Source organism: Engystomops pustulosus, chromosome 2 (assembly GCF_040894005.1).
Source record: "Engystomops pustulosus chromosome 2, aEngPut4.maternal, whole genome shotgun sequence".
NCBI classification, from domain to species: domain Eukaryota; kingdom Metazoa; phylum Chordata; class Amphibia; order Anura; family Leptodactylidae; genus Engystomops; species Engystomops pustulosus.
This window is the reverse complement of record NC_092412.1, coordinates 10,604,669-10,617,116: the sequence shown is the minus strand read 5'-3', so window position 1 is coordinate 10,617,116 and position 12,448 is coordinate 10,604,669. Positions and strand designations below refer to the sequence as shown.

General features: G+C 46.7%; 1 pseudogene; it reads left to right on the top strand.

Annotated features, from left to right (window-relative positions):
- The first annotated feature begins 454 nt into the window (after positions 1–454).
- The window catches only part of LOC140119970 (uncharacterized), a 31,684-nt pseudogene continuing 19,690 nt past the window's right edge, over positions 455–12,448 (top strand).

Genomic DNA, 12,448 nt, shown 5'->3' with positions numbered 1-12,448 from the left:
GTGCACCTGTGTAATATCACATGACCAGGGACTAGTTTATCTACAGGAAGTAAAGAATGAAGCTTCCTGTTGAATGACAGCAAGCAGAGATTCAGAAAAACCATAATGAATTGGGAAAGTATATTACAAAATTGTATAACTTTTCATCATATACAATATAAATTTTTTGCTGGAATGCGCTTAAAGTGAACAACCTCTTTCAAGATTCCTATCTCCTCCTGCAGGAGATTATTCCCCTTAGTTCCTGGTTCTGGAGGTTTCTGTCCATCACTTGGATATAAGAGAATCTCTGGAGACATTTCCTTGTTTTCTCAGGTCCTTCATGTTGGATCTTTCCAGGAAAGTTGTGGTGGAAGGAGGAGCGGAGAGGAAATCCCCTCATCAGTGACAGAGGAGGGTAAGAGCCTTTCATGTATCTTGTGGGTTATTCTTCCCTTATACATTGCAGGGAGAGGTCACATCCAGGGGAGGAGATGGAGATGACATAGACACCGGCTCATCTGTCTCTGGTCTCCTCCTCCAGTTGGTCGGATCAGTCTATATCCACATGTTGTGTTACTATACGGCTCGGAGGAATGGGATTCTGCAATCTCCATCAGGTCTGTCGGACCCCTCGGGGAGCCACGAGGGGTCCAACGGAAGTGCCTCAGACCCCCTATTATCGTGATCTGTGGGGGTCTTATTGCTGAACACGTTGGGCCCTATACTGTTTGGTAGAATATATTTTGAAATATCTTATATTCACGAGCCATTGTTCTTATTTACAGACAAAACCGTTTTCCGGCCTCCCCCATCAATCTCCTTAATGCAACAACTTGGTAAGTAGAAAGACTTCCATGTAAAGGGATTAGTCACTGTGTTCAAAGTTGAATAATGTATTTTTGAAATATAATGTCCATGTTAGTGGTCTGATCAGTGACCTGCGCATAGGAATAGGATGCGCTTTGTCATTGGGGACATGCGCCGTACATTCCGATCCTCGGCGTACACCTTCTGCCCTGCACGATGGAGCTCCTCCCTTAGTACATAGGCTAAACTATCTGAGGGAAGCTGGAATTATCTCTTCTTTGATTGGCAAGGGCAGAGTCTACTTTAGCCAGATCAGCGAGTAATGACCCACATCGAAACCCATGTTTAAAGTGGCTCTGCTTAGAGAAGTACAACTTTCTCTTCACTTTGTCAGTCAGGAGTGTTGAGTAGGTCTGCTATCCATTGCGCCAGTTTTACTGACGTATTCTAATTTGGTCTGTAATGTTTCTAGTTTTGCTGTGGTCTCCCTAGAGGTAACTGATCACTTCAGGTCATGTATGGCTTGGGACATAGTTTCCCCAACAAAAGCCTTGAAAGCATCCCAGTGGTCCAGAACACTGTCATCTGGGCGGTGGGTGCGGAAAAAGGAAGACCATTGAGGAGGCAGCAGGATATTGAATCAGAAGGGATTGAGTTCCCAAGAAGGACGAGGAGGATGTTTCCCGCAATGTAGCACTACACACAGCGGGGCATGGTCAGACACAGAGTGGGAGATTCAAGAGGTCTCTGTAATCGGGGGGAGAGCAAGATGGCCACCAAGGCACAAATCAATGCGGGATAGAAAGTCATAGCAGGACGACAAACAAAAGAAGGCTATAACATTGAGGTGGAGGAGGCACCACACGTCCTTCAGCCCCAGCACTCCAGCTAGAGAATGGAAAGCCGTAGGTGAGGAGGAGACGGACGCCGGTCGCTTTTCTATCCATTTTATGTATAGATGTTTCTGTATGTTCTAACATAAAATCAACAAAAGGGCGAAGGAGCATAAATATTAACCAGAATCAGTGGAGAGCACGGAGAATAATATAGCAGTCACCCGGGGTCAATGGCAGCTTCAAGGAGAAACTTCTTCATAGGAAGTTTGCAGGTTATTGTTTGTTGGGGACATGAATCCCCCTGACCAAGACTCTTGCGAGACCTATATCTGCCATAATACTAGACTTCTTGCAGCTAGTTATGGAAATAGGCCTGAAACTCAGCACCCTCAAAGTAGAAGTGGAAGTCCTTAGTGTGTTCTCAAATTCCGGAAAATTGCTGGAATAAGGAATTAATTTTTGGTACAGACCAAATCCATCTTTCGGTACCACTGCTGGCCAGACTGACAAAACCACCCTTTGAGCCAATTGATGGAGCCTTTTTGAGAGACCAAACCCTTTAGGCCGCTTTCCTTCTGGCAATAACTACGGGCAGTAGAATTGGCAAAATCGAAGCTTTTTCATGTAATATACTTGCATGTCTGGGAGAATCGGATCACACTGAAACACCATCCTACATTAATTCCTAAGGTAGTATTGAATTTCCACCACGGAACAAGAAATAACGTTACCTTCTTATCCAAGAAGGAAGAAGATTGTTTAGTCGTCAGAAGATGTCTTCTAAAGTACCTGGAGTTCAGGAAGTCCAACCAACTTTTGATGCAATCCCAAGGGAAAAACAATGGAGCTACCACCAGAAAACCCCTAATAGCCAGAAGGATGCTTCCAACAAGAGACTATACAGCAGTGATGGCGAACCTTTTAGCGACCGAGTGCCAAAACTGCAAACTCAAATCCCATTCATTTATCGCGAGGTGCCAACCAAAAATTAGAGCAGTACCTTGTTGCTCCCTGTTCTTCAACAACGTTCAATCATACTGGCCTCCTGAGGACACCAACACGGTAGAAAGGAGGGGAAATTTGCATAATTGTAGCTTCTTTCCAGTGTCCCTCTGTACACAGAGAATCATGGGGCCCGCAGGAAGTCCTCCAAAGATAATTAGGCCCTGTCTAAACACTGCTGGGGCGATGACCCAGGTGCCCACAGAAAGAGCTTGGAGTGCCGTCTCTGGCACCCGTGCCATAGGTTCGCCACCACTGCTATACAGGTTCTGGTTGGAATTAAAGCCTATTCAACCAGGGCCATCTCCACCTCCTGGTCAGAAGAAACATTGTTGTCGGTAGAGCAGATATGCAGAGCGGCCAATCTGAAGAAGCCCTTTATCAGCGTTACAAACTTTCTTTCGGCAGTTCTCTCTGCGGTAGTCCCACCCTGACAAAATTCCTTTGTAATTCCTCCTTTCAATACTGTTGTGGAGGTGTCGGGGCACTTTTACCGGTAATTGGATATATAACGTAGACCCCCACAACGACATGATATTCCCACCGAAAAATAAGGAGAGGTTAATTTTATGGGACCTTCCTAAGTTAGCTTCTTATAGGTAAAAGTTCTTGGATGCAAACTAGAGTTTAGGGGGCGGTGGGGGGAGGGATAATTTATTTAAAATCCAATGTATTATAATTAGAATTAATTTACATGAAATAAATATTTTTTAATTTATAGATTACTAGGTTATTGCTTTGATAGGAAGTTGGATACAGGTAGTGGGGTTCTGGGGAAATAGTCCCCAAAATGTGTATACCGGGGCCAATTGTAAGGCACTCTGTACGGTCGCCCCTCACTAATAACACAGTGGTCCTAAATGAACAATATAGGAAAAAACTTTTACCCCTCAAAAGGAGGGGAGAAAAAGGACCAACTAAGAGAATGCATATAAAACACGAAGTCTTTATTTATAGTATTTTACATAAAAGTTACAATAAAAAACATAAAGTGGTGGTGTACAGAAAAATGCGGAGCGATCCAATCTGGACAGGATGGAGTGATATGAGTTAGGAAAAGGAACAGCCTGGGAGTGAAATAAGCCCAATAGATATTTGATGACTATTGGTCAATAGTATTTGTAGAAAAAACCAAGTGGTAATTAACATAAAGGTAGTGTTTCATCTTACCAGGCAATGTGAGTGTTTGAGGTTCACCTGTCCAGGGAGGATCGCGTCCCCGACGTACGTTTCGGCTCACGCCTTCGTCTGGGGGTCAGCGAAGGCGTGAGCCGAAACGTACGTCGGGGACGCGATCCTCCCTGGACAGGTGAACCTCAAACACTCACATTGCCTGGTAAGATGAAACACTACCTTTATGTTAATTACCACTTGGTTTTTTCTACAAATACTATTGACCAATAGTCATCCCATATCTATTGGGCTTATTTCACACCCAGGCTGTTCCTTTTCCTAACTCATATCACTCCATCCTGTCCAGATTGGATCGCTCCGCATTTTTCTGTACACCACCACTTTATGTTTTTTATTGTAACTTTTATGTAAAATACTATAAATAAAGACTTTGTGTTTTATATGCATTCTCTTAGTTGGTCCTTTTTCTCCCCTCCTTTTGAGGGGTAAAAGTTTTTTCCTAGGTTATTGCTTTACCTATGTTTTGTAACTGGGGAAAAAAGGTCTAATTTTTACATTTTTTATATTTTCAGTAAACAAAATTCCGAGAGATTCCCATCCCCCTTCATCTCCTTGTGTTGAAGTAGAAGAGAATCAATTACATCGCTCCACAGAGGAGGGAAATCATGGAGATAAGAAGCAGTTCTCATTTCCGGAATGTGGGAAGGATTTTGACCAAAAATCGAATCTTATTAATCATCAGAGAAGCCACACATCTGTGAAATCATCGTTTTCATGTACTGAATGTGGAAAATGTTTTGGCAAGAAATCACTTCTTATTATCCATCAGAGAAGTCACACAGGGGAGAAGCCATTTGTTTGTACTGAATGTGGGAAATGTTTTACTGCTAATTCCAATCTTTTACAACATCTGAGAACTCACACGGGGGAGAAGCCATTTTCATGTACGGAATGTGGGAAACGTTTTAGTAAGAAATCACATCTTGTTTACCATCTGAGAACTCACACAGGAGAGAAGCCATTTTCATGTACGGAATGTGGGAAAGGTTTTAGCCAGAAAATAGTCCTCTTAGGACACTCTAGAATTCACACAATGGAGAAGCCATTCTCATGTACTGAATGTGAAAAATGTTTTACCCATAAATCAGGTCTTGAAAAACATAAGCGAATTCACGCAGGAAAGAAGCCATTTTGGTGTTAATAGGTTAAGAAATGTGACCAGTTTTGGTATCAATCGTTGGATTTTCACTGTTAATAAACAGCACGGACGATTGTGTCTGGCTTTTACCTGTAATCATGCCAAAAACGACCCTACCATAACCTTGGACTAAGGTCAGATGCTCCTTCCACTGTGGCATTTGCAAAATGAGAAAGTCCCATATCTCTTGGGAGTTTATATATTAGGGCCATTTGTTAGGCGAATGCTTCCTCCCAGCTATGTTCCCCAAATACTGCTTCTAAAACAGAGTTGGATAATTTCCCAGTCTACACCGAGTCCTTAAAGTACAACTGTAATGTATAAAAACTATCTCTGCACTAAGCAAATATAAGCAATTATCTGATTTACTTTAATTGCAGCTGTTTAGCAGCTAGCAGAGGTTTTACCTTGCCTCCAGGCTAATCTCTATCTGTCATGCTTTCTGGTAAACATGGGAAACCGTATAGAACAACTGGAGACAACAGGAGGCTTGTTGACAGTGGCTGTAAGACATGTAGGGATGTCACAAGCATGTGACTCATCACATGATTCAGGTAGTACAATTATAGACATGCTGTCCTGCATCATTTAGTGTTCTGGCAAAAGACCTTCAGTGATGTCTCAGACATGTGACTCATCAGATGCTTCAGATCGGTCAATTACAAACATGCTGTCCTCTTCTGGCTTCAGTGGGGTGAGCTGTTGGCCTGGCTGAGCATGGTGCAGAGCAGTCACATGGTGCAGAGCTTCCTGATTCCTCTTGTGCACGTGAACTTCCTGCTGCCTGTTCTGACAACCCAAGATTATCATGATACAGGGTTTAGCCGTGCTTTCATTTGGCATTCAACTTCTACTTATCATATCTGACATCACCTGTAACTACCTCACAGAGAGAGCAAAGAGACCACCAGGGTGCAGTCACATCATCTGTAACTATCTCACAGAGAGAGCAAAGAGACCACCAGGGTGCGGTCACATCACCTGTAACTACCTCATAGAGAGGGCAAAGAGACCAACAGGGTGCAGTCACATCACCGGCAACTACCAGAATGCAGTCACATCATCTGTAACTACCTCACAACAGAGAGAGCAAAGAGACCACCAGGGTGCGGTCACATCACCTGTAACTACCAGAATGCAGTCACATCATCTGTAACTACCTCACAACAGAGAGAGCAAAGAGACCACCAGGGTGCGGTCACATCACCTGTAACTACCTCACAGAGAGAGAGAGCAAAGTGACTGCCGGCCAGGGTGCGACCACTGCTCTGTATTGCTGACAGCCAGGGTGCAACCACTGCTCTGTACTGCTGACAGCCAGAGTACGACCACTGCTCTGTACTGCTGACAGCCAGAGTGCGACCACTGCTCCGCCGGCTGCCAGCCAGGCAGTCACTACTTAGCATGGCTGCTGGACAGGGTGCGGTCACTGCTCTGCATGGATGCCGGACAGGGTGCGGTCACTGCTCTGCATGGCTGCCGGACAGGGTGCAGTCACTGCTCTGCATGGCTGTCGGATAGGGTGCGGTCACTGCTCTGCAAGGCTGCTGGTCAGGGTGCAGTCATTGCTCTGTACTGCTGACAACCAGGGTGCGGTCACTGCTCTGCCGGCTAGGGTGCAGTCACTGCTCTGCCGGCTAGGGTGTAGTCACTGCTCTGCCGGACAGCGTGCGGTCACTGTTCTGCACGGCTGCTGGTCAGGGTGCAGTCATTGCTCTGTACTGCTGACCACCAGGGTGCGGTCACTGCTCAGCCGGCTAGGGTGCAGTCACTGCTCTGCCGGACAGGGTCCGTCACTGCTCTGCACGGCTCCTGGTCAGGGTGCAGTCATTGCTCTGTACTGCTAACAACCAGGGTGCGGTCACTGCTCTGCCGGCTAGGGTGCAGTCACTGCTCTGCCCTGGCCGGCAGCCGTGCAGAACACTTATTGCACCCTGGCTGGCAGCCGTGCAGAACATTTATCATTGTCTTAGGTGACATAATTCAAGTTGCCATGTTAGTGTAAGTAGCCTCTCATATAAGAAACAAGGTCCTGTAACCAGATCCTCCTCTGGAAGAGGGCCTGGGGTGCTAGTCTACCTTTTTTGGGTAAAGAAGCATCACAGATCCCCGTGAACCATGGATTCAAGTTAGGCCCCATACACTGGTCCAATGGGGTCTCACGTACCTTTGCTTCACCCCTCATTGCTCCATGAGAGTAATGGAGCAGACAGCTGCGCATGACTGTTCTGCTCCATACATCTCAATAGAGCCGATGGAAATTGCCGAGCACCAGACATCATGGATAGCTACCACGGTGTGTGTCCCTTGAAACAGTCCATAAAGCACCATGTGGCTGGCCATAGTGTTCCTGGGCACAGAGGCTTCAAAGTCCTGCTCCATGGCATCCTACAAACGCTGAGTGAAAGGAAACTCCCATAACAGGTACATGGGTGTTTCCACCCACCTGGGACAGAAGCATATCTTGCTCATCCTCCGGGTGTATATGAAGGCCCTCAGGTGCAGTCCCCCCTTGATGGCCATCCACGATAAGTCCTTGTGCTTGTTGGAAAGTTGACCCATGACACTTTGGTCCAGACGGCTTCCACAAGTCCGATTTAAGTCCATACAGATGGTGATCCCTAACAAAGTCCACAACCCCCATATAATACCAGGAAGCGTCCCAGCTGAAAGGGAAGGAGCTGTCCCACCCAAGTCGAAACAGTGCTGACTACAGTTGGGAGTCTGTTCCTTGTGGAAATGATATAGACTGGTTTGGCTTAATCCTACATCATGTCATTAGACTTCCTGTAGGTCATACTTGGTGTTAAGGAGGCTGCCTTTTAAGGTAGCAAAAGGAGGCATTGTTTTTCATTTAACATCTTGGAAAACATATTTGCACACTTCCCAGAATTCCCTAGTGGAGCATCTATGGCTTTAAGTCTCTACACGCCTTTAAGGTGGCCTTAATTGGCAAACTCTCCATAAGGAGAACTCTTACTTTCTACAACTACAACTTCTATGTGGGTGACCAAGGCCAATGTCCTCATATATATAGAGGATCTGTTCTCCTCAATACATGGCACACGCAAAAAAAATGTACAAAACCTGGCAACCTTGTATGCTCTTTCTCTGAGGCTTTCCCTTGGATCTTCATCCTCCTTTGGTTCTTTCTCCCCTAACCCTCTCTCCTCCCCTTCTTGTCTCTTATCTCTCCTCTCCTTGCCTTACCTTTTCCCTTTTTCATTTATAAAATTTATAACATTTTCTCATATTGTACAATTCTCACATTTTTTTTTTGTATCCCGAGGACTGCCTCCTGTCTGTTCCCTATTGCAAATAAAGATAATTATAAAGAAAATAATATTCACCCTCATCCACAAAGCTCTGCGCATTGCTGCAACTTCCTACCCCTCTCTGCATCCCTTTGAGACTCTTACTTCTCCTTGACTTACCTCCCATTTTCCCTACACTCCCACTTCTTCCCATCCCTTTTCTCTCTCTCTCTCTTTTTTTATCTTAAAGGGAACCTACCACCATGAATCTACCTATAAAGGTAGATCGGGTGGTAGGTGGATGTAAGGGAAGTGAGGATAGCTCTTTTTAGAGCTAATCCTCACGTCCCCGCTAACTTTAGGTACACTTTATTCCCCTAATATGTAAATTTCGTTATGCGGCTACTGGGGCGTGGAGTAGCCGGCACGAGGCTACACAGCGCGGCTACTCCACGCCCCAGAAGCCACATTACTCCTCCTACCCGGTTGCGTGCGGCGCGCAGCTCCTCGTAGCTGCGCGCCCTCGTCCGACAAGCCGGCTACTGCGCATGCGCAGTAGCTCCGGCCTCGGAGCTGGGACTGCTCAGCCGTCGGCCGGCGTTCTGCGCATGCGCAGAACGCCATCATGACGGACGAGGGCGCGCAGCTACGAGGAGCTGCGCGCCGCACGCAACCGGGTAGGAGGAGTAATGTGGCTACTGGGGCGTGGAGTAGCCGCGCTGTGTAGCCTCGTGCCGGCTACTCCACGCCCCAGTAGCCGCATAACGAAATTTACATATTAGGGGAATAAAGTGTACCTAAAGTTAGCGGGGACGTGAGGATTAGCTCTAAAAAGAGCTATCTTCCCGTCCCTTACATCCACCTACCACCCGATCTACCTTTATAGGTAGATTCGTGGTGGTAGGTTCTCTTTAAGCCCTGGTGCTGGGCTACTTGTAAACTGGGGGGGAACATGCTAGATTTTATATATACTGCTGACATGTGATGCCTTACATGTCTAGGCTACATATATACTGGGCTTGTGTGTGCTGGGCTACATACAGTACAGACCAAAAGTTTGGACAAACCTTCTCATTCAAAGAGTTTTCTGTATTTTCATGACTATAAAAATTGTATATTCACAGTGAAAGCATCAAAACTATGAATTATCACATGTGGAATTATATACTTCCCAAAAAAGTGTTAAACAACTGAAAATATGTCTTATATTCTAGGTTCTTCTTGCTTTGATTACTGCTTTGCACACTCATGACATTCTCTTGATGAGCTTCAAGAGGTAGTCACCTGAAAAGATCTTCCAACAGTCTTGAAGAAGTTCCCAGAAATGCTTAGCACTTGGTGGCCATTTTGCCTTCACTCCGCGGTCCAGCTCCCCCCAAACCATCTCAATTGGGTTCAGGGCTGGTGACTGTGGAGGCGAGGATATCTGGTGTATGACCCCATCATTCTCCTTCTTGGTTAAATATCCCTTACACAGCCTCGAGGTGTTTGGGGTCATTGTCCTGTTAAAAAATAAATGATGGTCCAACTAAACTCAAACTTGATGGAATAGCAGCCGCTGCAAGATGCTTTGGTAACCCTGCTGTTCAGTATCAATCCACAACAGTTTCAACAGCAAAGCCCCCCCACACACCATCACACCCAACAGTGTCACCAGCAAAGCCCCCCCACACCATCACACCCAACGGTGTCACCAGCAAAGCCCCCTCCCACACCATCACACCCAACAGTGTCACCAGCAAAGCCCCCCCACACCATCACACCCAACGGTGTCACCAGCAAAGCCCCCCCCCCCACACCATCATACCCAACAGTGCCACCAGCAAAGACCCCCAGACCATCACACCCAACAGTGTCACCAGCATAGCCCCCCCCATACCATCACACCCAACAGTGTCACCAGCATAGCCCCCCACACCATCACACCCAACAGTGTCACCAGCATAGCCCCCCACACCATCACACCCACAGTGTCACTAGCAAAGCCTCCCCCACCATCGCACCTCCTCCTCCATGCTTCATGGTGGGACCAGGCATGTAGAGTCCATTCCTTCACCTTTTCTGTGTCGCACAAAGACTTGGTGGTTGGAATCAAATTTGGACTCATCAGACCAAAGCCCAGATCTCCCCTGGTGTAATGTCCATTCCTTGTGTCTCTTGTTGCCGGTTCTTAGCAGTGGTTTCTTAGAAGCGATGTTACCATGAAGGCTGCCCCCCCCAGTTGTTGTAGAGATGTGTCTGCTGCTAGACCTCTGTGTGACAGTGACCTGCTCTCCAAACTGAGCTGCTGTTACCTGCGATTCCTGAAGCTAATGACTCGGATGAACTTCCACGCTGCAGAGGTGACATTTCCATGTCACCCATGTCATTTCCATGTTTCCTCATGTCACCCAGTTTCTTTGTAGCACTTGCTGGTTTTTGGTGACACTTTCAAAGTTTTCCCAAATTTTCGGACTGACTGACCTTCATTTCTTAAACTAATGATGGGCACTCGTTTTTCTTTACTTAGCTGCTTTATTCTATCCATAATACAAATTCTACCAGTCTATTCAGTAGGACTATCAGCTGTGTATCCACCTGCACAACACAACTGATGCTCCCAACCCCATTTATAAGGAATCCCACTTATTACACCTGACAGGGCACCTGTGATGTGAGAACCTTTCCTGGTGATTACCTCTTGTATCTCATCAAGAGAAGCCAAGACTGGGCAGAGCAGTAATCACAGCAGAAGGAACCTAGAATACAAGACATAATTTCAGTTGTCTCACACTTTTTTGTAAGGTATATAATTCCACATGTGTTAATTCATAGGGGCTTATTTACTAAGGGTCGCAGATCGCACTTTCGTTGGACTTTCCGATGTTTTTGGGATTTGCGCGGCTTTTACAGGTATTTAGCAGTGTGCTCTGGGATTGTGTCACACGGAATCGGATTGTGGCGCAGCTGCGCTGGCTTTCATGTCATAGAAATCGGGCCGTTGGATTTTACTTTTACATTGTGTCGCAAAACCTAGCACTTACATGCACCAGGAAGAAGAAGGTGTCAGACCTGAGCAGGGAAGCGACACATGCAGGATATCGGGTGCACAATCTTAGTGAATCGCGGCACAGTGCATTATACACGGTGTGGGGATTTGGCCCAGTAGAGACCGTGGTAGCGGGGTGCTGTGATGCAGTTCAAGACAGTGACACCAAGGTTTAGTCCAAAACAGGTCTCGCCTGCGTTTATTGCAGCAGCAAAATAAAACAGCCTTTACACTCAGGCATTAAATAAACAAAAAAATCCTACCCGTCAGGGTGCTAACTATACAGGTATTCCACTAACTCACCACTATACAAAATCACTTGGCTGCTCCAGGCACAGAGGTCAGGGCTGTGAGCTCTCCAGCCTCCTTTCAGAGAGAGACCACACTCTCAGCTCTGCTAGGCAGCTTTATGCAGGCTGATTAGGCTGTTCCCACCACCTGTGTCCAAGGTGCTGGACACCACAACCTCAGCAGTAAGGCCTTGCATAATAGGAAAACCTAGGGGAAACATGTCTCACATACCCTCCCCCTCTGTTTGACCCTGTGGGGGCGAACACTTTTGGCCATCAGACAGTGGGTACAAGACAGGGCATCGGCATTCCCATGCAGCTTTCCTGCTCGATGTTCTACCGTGAATTTGAAATTCTGCAACATTAGGAACCACCTTGACCCTGGCATTCCTCTCTTTGGCCTGACTCATCCAGGTGAAGGGAGAGTGATCAGTCACTAGTGTAAACTGTCGCCCTATCAAGTAATATCTCAGGGATTCCAGAGCCCATTTAATCACCAAGCACTCCCTCTCAACTATGCTATAGTTCTCAGGGGGTGTGAGCTTGCGGCTCAGGAATGTCACGGGATGTTCCTCACCCTCCACTACTTGGGACAGGACAGCCCCTAAGCCCATGTCAGAAGCGTCAGTCTGCACAACAAAGGTCTTGGTGAAGTTAGGGGTGATCAGTACCGGTCCCTCGATAACCCCCAGGTCTAACATCTGCCTGACTTCTTCGGATATTGCTTGCCGGCGAGCTTCAGGGACCCAGTAGGGTTTTAGGTGTACCCGGACGTAGGGTTCGGTTATGATGTCATACTTGATGACTGTAGTACGGCCCCGTAACTTAGAGAACACATCAACGTTTCAGAGCACAAACTCCTTCGCTTCCTGAATCCGAGCCCTAGAGAGGGACTCCGAGATCTGTACTTCAGGCAC